Here is a 9,418-nt window from a genome sequence, read left to right on the forward strand (position 1 = left end):
CAGCTGATGAAACTAAATCCAAAGTTATGGCAAGGGAGACTCACTCTCATTGGAAGCTGTGTTGCTTAGAGACATTCAAAGTTACCCTCTCTCCTCATTCTTTACTACATGATTTCAGTTGGAGTTAGACCAGAAATTAACATTTCTAAGTATTTCAGAAAAAAAATCCATAGAAGTGTCTAAAAGTCTGTGCATGTTTGGATGTATTGTGTTCCCCAAACACCATTATCTTTTATGTAATCTTGTGTAGGCAGATGTTGTCAGTGTTGATTAGATTGTAATTCTTTGAGTGTTTCTTTGGAGATGTGCCCCACCCAGCTGTGGGTGATAACTCTGATGAGATAATTTCCATGGAGGCATGGCCCCACCCATTCAGGGTGGGCCTTGATCAGTGGAGCCATATAAATGAGCTGACAGGCAAAGGGAACTCAGTGCAGCTGAGAGTGACATTTTGAAGAGGAGCTACAGTCAAGAGGGACACTTGGAAGAAAGCACAGGGGCTGCAGATGAGACATATTTTGAAGATGGCTGTTGAAAGACACTCTTGCTCTGGAGAAGGTAAGAGAGGGCAAATACCCCAAGTGCAACTAAGAGTAACATTTCTGAGGAACTGCAGCCTAGAGAGGAACATCCTGGGAGAAAGCCATTTTGAAACCAGAACTTTGGAGCAGACGCCAGCCACATGCCTTCCCAGCTAACAGAGGTTTTCTAGACACCATTGGCTATCCTCCAGTGAACGTACCCGATTGCTGATGTGTTACCTTGGACACTTTATGGCCTTAAGACTGTAACTGTGTAACCAAATAAACCCTCTTTTATAAAAGCCAATCCATTTCTGGTGTTTTGCACTCTGGCAGCATCAGCAAACTAGAACAAAGTCTTTTACGGAAAAGAATGTCTGCCTCTCTTTCTGCATCAGTGAATAGTAGTGCTCAATCAGAATTTCCTCATTACACAAAGACAAAGTCAAGTCCATACATTTGATGAAGATGTCAAAGGAATGTGAATGTAGAATATTAGGTCAACCCTTAGTCAAAGCTTCTGCTGGCTTTTTACAATATACTTTTCACCAATGTGAGTAAATGATTTTTTGTAACAGAATAGTGTTTGGTGGCCAGGATCTCTTTTGGGAATTTCTTCCTATGTTGAATACAGAACAGATAAGGGAGTAGGCAAGGTAATGCAGGGGAGCTACTCTTTCCTGCTCAGAAGGAGTTGATGAATCCCATATATGCATTCAAGAAGCCCATGGGATCCTCTAGCTGTGGGTAGTGGCTAATGTGGTCTCCAGAATTGACACTGTGGACTGTGGTGACATTATCCCAAAACACTGGATAGGGACTTTTGGGATCCAGTGGCCCACAGATGAAATCAATGGGAATAGTTACAGAGGCGCAAGCTCCCACCCAGCATCTTCTAAACTCCTTCCTCTGATTGATGTACTGTAAGAGAATGTCAGTGGCCAAGTTCCCATCATTTTGGGAGCTCCCTGCCCACATGCTCGCTCTCAGAGGGTTGGGTATGGCCCAAAGACTGATGTGAAACCTCAGAAGAATACGAAGAAGTTCATTAATTGTGTGAGGATGGTGACAACATGCCTCTATCTTTGAGCAGCTTCTGGAGAAGGAGAAGGAGAAGACGGTTAGTATTAGGAAATATACTTCCATTTGATAAAGAATCGTTATGGTAAGCTGATCAGATCGATTCTGTTTGTACCCATAGAGCAGCTCCTGAGCAGTGATAACTCCATAATCATGAGACAAGATTGTTCCTATAGTTCTGAAGCCCCAGATGCCGCAAAAGTGCCTCTACAAATGCTAGGTTGCTGAAATATGGAGTAGTGATGCGGTCTCGGTTTGTCAAAGCCAAAACCTAACAAATCAAGGGCAATCACCTGATGAAACCTGAGGGGTCAGTCTTTCCCAAATCTTGTACCAGTCAAAGCTAGAAGGTGGAAAACCCTGTGAAAGCACGATAATCTCTGGACTTCCAACCATACCAGCTGAGTCTTGGTAGAAGATGTGTAGTCCCTTGTAGGTGAAAAAACTGCCTGAAGATTTCCAACAGTGAACAACAGGGGAAACTGGAGAAGGCAGGATGCACAGATATGCAGCAAGCAGGGGCACAGCCAGCAGCCCCACCTGGACCCACCATTCTCTCATCCTGATTCAGGTAAGACCAGGGCTCCATGTTTGGGTAACTTTTTAAACCTCTACTTTTTCTTGTCAAAATTAATGGCCCCAATTTGCTTAATCAGGTCCTTGCATTTACTATCTTGAGTAAAAGTTAGAAGCCATTAAACTTCCTAATTTAATTTGCCAGTATATTATTACAAAAGTAAATAAAAGAATATGTTCATCTGAAATGATAACCATTGTATGCCTAAAAACAACAGATCACTATATTCAAAAAAAAGACTCATAATTTCAAATAATATTTTAGTCTGATATCAATAGAAAACCCAAAGTATCCACTGATTTTGAGGTTAAAAGAATATTTTGAAATTAATAAGGTGCTCATTAATTTACCTAATATTGTCTGCTTACTTTTCATTTACTCTTAAATACACTTGAAATTTGAATTATGTTCAATGAAGAAAACGTATATTCTCAGCCTGGATCATTATGTATCTATATTTTAAAGAGCATTTAAAAAGTAACATTTTTGTTTATACATGCATAGCTATAAACTGTGAGGATCAAAATAATATTTATACTGGAGGTAACTTTATTTTTTTCCAAATTCAAAATAAATTTATTTTATAAGGGCTTTGAATAAGCTATTAATCTTAAGTCATAACTGCTTTTTATTGTAGTTACTCAGAAGCAAGATTTCAGTTACTTGATTGCTGTATATTGCCAAATATCTTTTTATTCATCTTGTTCTTTTGCATATGAAAATGATATGATTTAACCATTGTGGGTAGGGAAGCTTTTCAAGTTATTTTTACATTATTAGTAATGAAAGTACAATACGCATCCAACCTCCCACACTGAACTCCATGGTGATCAATTGAATGCATTTACTGGATCCCCAGCTGAGATTACAGGGTGCTTTCTGTGGCTAGGGATCAGAGATTTCTCTCTGTAAATTTAATTTTCCCTTACGGGGATCAAAAGCTCATTAACACCCCATTCTTTCCAACTGAGCGCAAAGCTTGAAGCAATTAGCATTTGAAAAATATTTTCTTTCATTAATAGTTTTGCTTTGTTTTTTTGTGTGTTTTTTTTTAGTACATAATCTGTGTTGGTTCCACTTTAGACACTGATGTGGTGTGTTTTAAAATTAGAAATACATGGACTACAACTTTTGTATTTTTGCTGTTGTTTTGGATTACAATTTCCTAGCAAGTATATACAGCAACTTAAACAACAATAAAACAATAGTACCTAGGTGCAAATTTCATGTTTTCCAAATTCAGTGACTAATAACTTTCAAGAGTTCTAGAAATTAAGAAAACATTTGTAATCATAAACACAAGAGAGTTTTCTGCTTTTCAGTGGGGAAGACAGTGTGTACTAGCTGCTTTAGCCTTGAGGCTGCTGATTAGATACACAGATATGTTGGAAACAGCACTTCTAGCAATGTTTAACATAACTAGTGTATGAATAAGCAGTTTTTTTCCTCTCTTTTTGTCTTCATATAAGACATTAAACTATTCTTATCAATAAGTATATGCAAGTAAAATACAAGCTTTTGTGATTATCTAGTTTCCCCTATATTCAATGATTATTCACAAAGAAAATATTCAGAACCAGAAAGAGATGATAAATGTTAATGGAAAACAACCAAAAAACCAAAGGTTTGTGTTTGCTTCAAAATGCTGACATAATTTGAAACTGTGATATATTACCAACTCTCTTTATGTAATAGCATATTGACAAACGGTATTATAAATAGATAACCTGTAATACTACCAGCTTGCAGATTAGGGTGAACTTTGTATAATAAGTTAGAATCTTTCTTTCCTCAATATTCCTCCCTGGTAGGACATCTATGCCATAGAGGGGCATATTGATTCTTTTGGTCCATTAATGAACTTTTGAGGACTTTAGAGATATGATGAGAAATACACTAAATGTTACTACAGCAGCTCTGACAGGGAATGCCCCTACAAATGCCTTAGTTACACACAAATACCTTTCAAACAAATAAAAATTTTTCTAAAGAAGTAATTACCTTGTAATTACAACTATTAGAAAATCAAAATTTTCAACTGCTTTTGATATTTCTTTCTCTTCGCTGTGGAGAACTGTAAAACACGTATTAGAGAAATAACTTCCTACTGTCTAATTTACCATGGCATTACAAATGGAATGCCCTTTGCAGATTGGCTGCTTGAGTGTGCCAAATTAGATATGATTTTTAAAATCCTCTAAAGCCAATCTAGCACATGAAACTTGGTCATCAGGTATCTATGCCACTGGGTTAAGCATTGCTTTATCCTTATGATATTTATAAAAATCTAATATTACTTGGAAAGGCAGTAGATTAAACCACAGTCGTGTGACTTAATCTTCCTTTAATTCAGAAAGAAGTTCTTACTTGAGTTCTACAGACTTCTTCAGAGTCCATGGATAGACTCTAGGGGTATAATAACTTTGATGGGAAAAAAAAAAAATCACACTTTATTTTCAATAATCTCTAAATTAAGTTCAGTATCTTTCAAATATAAATATAGGCAAAAGACCTCAGGAGTACCCAGTGGTATCTGTGACTTTCATATTAATAGAAATCACATGTTTTTATCTCACATTATTGCTGCAACAGATACCTCAAATATTATTTGCATTCATTACTACTTTAAAACTATGATAGACATCTGAACCACTGCTAAATGTTGTTTTTAATGGGCTAAAAATGCTATATATATTATTATATCACACACATATTTTTTAATTTTTGGTAACTGTATCTCAAAATAATTATGTTTATTTGTATTTGCTAGACTGCTAAAAGGTTGACAGAATTTAAAAATTGTCAAGAACTCCCACTTTAATTGCTTCTGTAAGAGTCAAGGCAAGGGAGGTATGGATGTTTCAAGTGCATTTAAATTGAGGAAAAAGAAAATCAAATGAATAATAGACATTTAAAATCACAGTCTTGTGTGCTCACCACTTTAACATATTATTGGTTGTATTTTTTGTTCAATAGATGTATTTATATTATTCATTAGAGCTAACCTATTAGGAACAAAAGTTAAAGGAATATAACAATGAACTTTTACTATCTTAATCCACTGCACTAAATATAAAGAGAATCAGAATCACTAACTTGATCTATAAGGATTGAGAATCTATGGGTCATAGACAAATGAAAGGATAAATAATGATAAAGGAGATTGATAATTATTCCAAATAATATAAGCTATATAACAAGGTATTAAAAGATTAATTGATGGACCGATGGCAACATGTTCTAGGAAAAGTTTTAGATGTTTTTTAAAGATGAGTAGAGATTTCAAGGTAAAGAATGTAACGATGACCCGAATTGTAATGGCTATCACTTACATAGTAATTTCTATATTCCAGGCCCTTCTGTAAGCTCTTTACATATATTAATTTACTTATTTCTCCCAACAACCGTATGAGGTGGATACTCTTACTCACCCCATTGTGTAGATAAGAAAAGTGAGGCAGAGCGATTAAACAATTTGACCGTAGTCATGCAACTACTATGGTAGAGTCATAATCTGAACCTGGCATTTGGTTGCCAGTGCCCTTGTTATTAAGACATTCTGTTATCCTTCCTTGTTAACAGAAAATAATGGAAATAGGAATACGCAAAATCTTGAGAGGATCAGATCTGAGTGGATGATTTGAGAGCAGATGGTAAAGTTTCTTTCAAGGGAAGTCCTTGAAAAGCAGCTGATCATACAACGGAAGAGCCATGGATGGCCTCTGGCTGTGAGAACTCACATCCCTTATTTAGATTGGGATCAAACTAACGACCCTTACCCTGACCACACTTTGCTCCTCCAGAAAACTTGCTAAGAAGTAAACTTAACTTACCTTTATCACAATAACAAGCAAGCATCAGAGACAACTGACTTCCTCTTGTCTTGCTCTTAGTTCACTTGAATTTTTGCCTCTTTATCCAAGACAACTCTTACTATACCTTTTTAGGAAAAAGTTCTAGCATTGTTCCTTTAAAATCCCTGTCAAACTCTCAAGGGCACAGACCATAATTTCCGTCTCTTTAACGTGTGCCCCTGCTCTTAATATATTATGTTGGAAATCTCACTAATTTCGGGTATATCCTAGTTCTGGTCTGCAATAAACTTAAATGTAAAGCAGTTGGAAAAAACAATGATTTAGTCATAGCCCTGTTGTACAATTTAGAATAAATTTTACAGTTATCTATTTATTGAAACTAGACACTGAGCTAACTGCCTTATAAGTATTAGCCCACTTACTCCTTACACTGAACCAATTTATGGGTAGATACTACTAGTAAACCCATTTTAAAAATGAGAAAATGAATGTTTCTGGAAGAGTAAATTTTTTTCTCAAAGTTACGTAACTGGTTATTGGCAGCTCCCAGACTGAAGTCTTAACCACTATAACTTAACTACTAGAGCCAAATTTATTTTTTAGCAAATTACATTCTACAAAATGTAATCTACATTATTTTTAATGCAAAAACCTGGCTTTAGGCTTATTTTAACATTAGAGAGTTAAGTCTTCAGAAATTGAATATTTTAAATAAAAGTATTTTGCATATTTATAGTTAACTTTAATCTACAGCAGGATATTTAAAATATAATTTAATCTGATTATTTGGAATAATTTTCTGTTACTGCACTTTCATTTTGCCCTTTTGGATAACAGAATTTACACATTACATAGATAAGAAAAATGCTAAGAACAAAGAAGTATTTTATATCAATTTGTCTGACTATATTTTACTTCTTTTCCATTTATTGGTCTTGTCTTCAAATAAATTAATAGATAGTTGAAGTCAAAATTTCATAATGCTTATATATAGTAACTCATAAATATCTACTAAATCATCAGTTTATTGTATATTCAATTAACATAAACATTACCTGCCAAATGATTAAGGAATATTAGACATCAGTGCTATTTTGTTAATTGCACAGGGTAAATAAACCCTTACTATATCTTACTGCATTACATATCTTAGGTAAATTATTACTAGGACTGCAAAAATTAAAAAGATCAAAGAAAACCAGAGTAGAGTAGGAGGTATGAAATAGTAAATCATACCACAGAGGTATGTACAGAGTTTAATGGGATGACATGAAAGAGGGCCTAAGTTTCTAATGCAGCAAAGGGCATTAAAAAATTCTTAGAAGAATTTAGTTTTAAAGGTTGAGTAGGAATTTGGCAAAGGTGCATAACCCTGAAGGACACACATGTTTTTACATTCATTCATTGTGTACATGTGCAAAGTTATACTGGGGCCTTAAGCATGAATTCTCATCATGAATTGCCCTACATGAATCACAAACCCTTGATATTAGCCCCATGAAATTATCTTAAAGTCACTCTTTAGTATTTTGATTGAAGTCATTGTTCATATACCAATGCCACATTTTTTTTCAATATATATTAAAGTCACTTTTCCTTGTTGATAATCCTAACTTAAAGGTGAAATTTTGCATCTCCGTGCTCCAGGGAAGATCTCATGGCCCAGAGAGTTTTCTCTGGAAACACATTGAATTCATACATAATAATGCAGCTGTTTATTTCTATTAAATTAAAATACTGCTTAGATTTTAATTTCAAAACTTTAACTCTAGCATCAAGTCAGAAAAATGAAATAGTGAATAAGTAACAGTGGGAGGAAGTTAGGAAAAGACTAGGCAACATGTGCAAAGGGTTTACCCTATGTAGTAACAATAAGGATAAAGGTAACATATTCCAAAAATATTTTGGAGCCAGAATAAAGCACATCTGGTTGGAAGTACTGTTGGAGTCAAAGATGACTGAAATTTATAACTTGGGCAACTGGGTCATGGGGTAACTGAGCTAGGGGATACATTCAAGGAACAGGGGTACAGCTTTTGAATATGTTTAATCTTAGATGCCTGCTTGACATCTGTGCGTAGTTGATTTTGGAAATGAAAGTACAATGCAGTAGAGATGCCGATGTGTTAATATGGATGTGGGAGGTAAACGAAGTCACTGCTGTTGAGGTATTTGGAAAAGCATGCCTAGGAAAAGAAGGTTCCAATTCCAGAATCACAGAGAATGCAAATATTGAAAACTCTGGGTGTAAAGTGGAAACAATGAGAAATCTTAAAAAAAAAAAAAAAAAAAAAAAAAAAAACTCGAAAGGGAGAAGAGCGAAGATAAATGATAATGTTGAATACAAAGGATTTCTACAGTTAACCAAAAAAGATTGTTCTCCCTAAGTTTTATTCAAATATTATTTTCAATGAGCTTTACTTTAGAACTAAAGACAGTCTTTTCCACTAAGTTCAAGTCACTCTTACCTGAACTTAGAGTAGGTGGTGTGCCAGTTTGAATATATTGTGTCCCCCAAACACCATTACCTTTGATGTAATCTTGTGTGGGCAGATGTTATCTGTGTTGATTAGATTTGCATGTAAATGCGCCCCACCCAACTGTAGGTGATAACTCTGATGAGATATTTCCATGGAGGCATGGCCCCACTTCAGGGTGGGCCTTGATCAGTGGAGCCATATAAATGAGCTGATGGTCAGAGGGGACTCAGTGCAGCTGAGAGTGACATTTTGAAGAGGAGCTACAGCCAAGAGGGACACTTTGAAGAAAACACAGGAGCTGCAGATGAGAGACAGTTTGAAAACGGATGTTGGAAGCAGACTCTTGCTGCAGAGAAGCTAAGAGAGGACAAACACCCCAAGTGCAACCAAGAGTGACATTTTTGAGGAACTGCAGCCTAGAGAGGAACATCCTGGGAGAAAGCCATTTTGAAACCAGAACTTTGGAGCAGACACCAGCCACGTGCCTTCCCAGCTAACAGAGGTTTTCCAGACACCATTGGCCCTCCTCCAGTGAAGGTACCCGATTGCTGATGGCCTTAAGACTGTAACTGTGTAACCAAATAAACCCCCTTTTATAAAAGCCAATCCATCTCTGGTGTTTTGCATTCTGGCAGCATTAGCAAACTAGAACAGGTGGTGAATGAAGATCACCCCTTTTGGACGTCCAAGAAAGTTTTACAGAAATTTTTGGCTTCCTTTTTTGGCTTATTTTCTGGTCAGATGATTTCTTCTTAGTGGTGGTAGTTCTGTCCTTGTCTATAAAGGGAAAGGCTGTGAAGGCTGCTCTCATTCAATGCTACAGATTCTTTACCCATATGAGAACACTGAATAAATTATACACTGCAGAGACTAACATCTCAGTCTTCAGTGCCAAACAGATCTCTGGAAATCCAGGGTTTGTCACTAACTACTCCTGTAACTTTG

General features: G+C 35.9%; 1 pseudogene; it reads right to left on the reverse strand.

The window, feature by feature from the left end:
• Positions 1-1,205: 1,205 nt before the first annotated feature.
• On the reverse strand, positions 1,206-2,162 carry LOC119528823 (annotated as a pseudogene).
• Positions 2,163-9,418: the final 7,256 nt, after the last annotated feature.

The sequence above is a fragment of the Choloepus didactylus genome, chromosome 3, assembly GCF_015220235.1.
Source record: "Choloepus didactylus isolate mChoDid1 chromosome 3, mChoDid1.pri, whole genome shotgun sequence".
Lineage (NCBI taxonomy): Eukaryota > Metazoa > Chordata > Mammalia > Pilosa > Megalonychidae > Choloepus > Choloepus didactylus.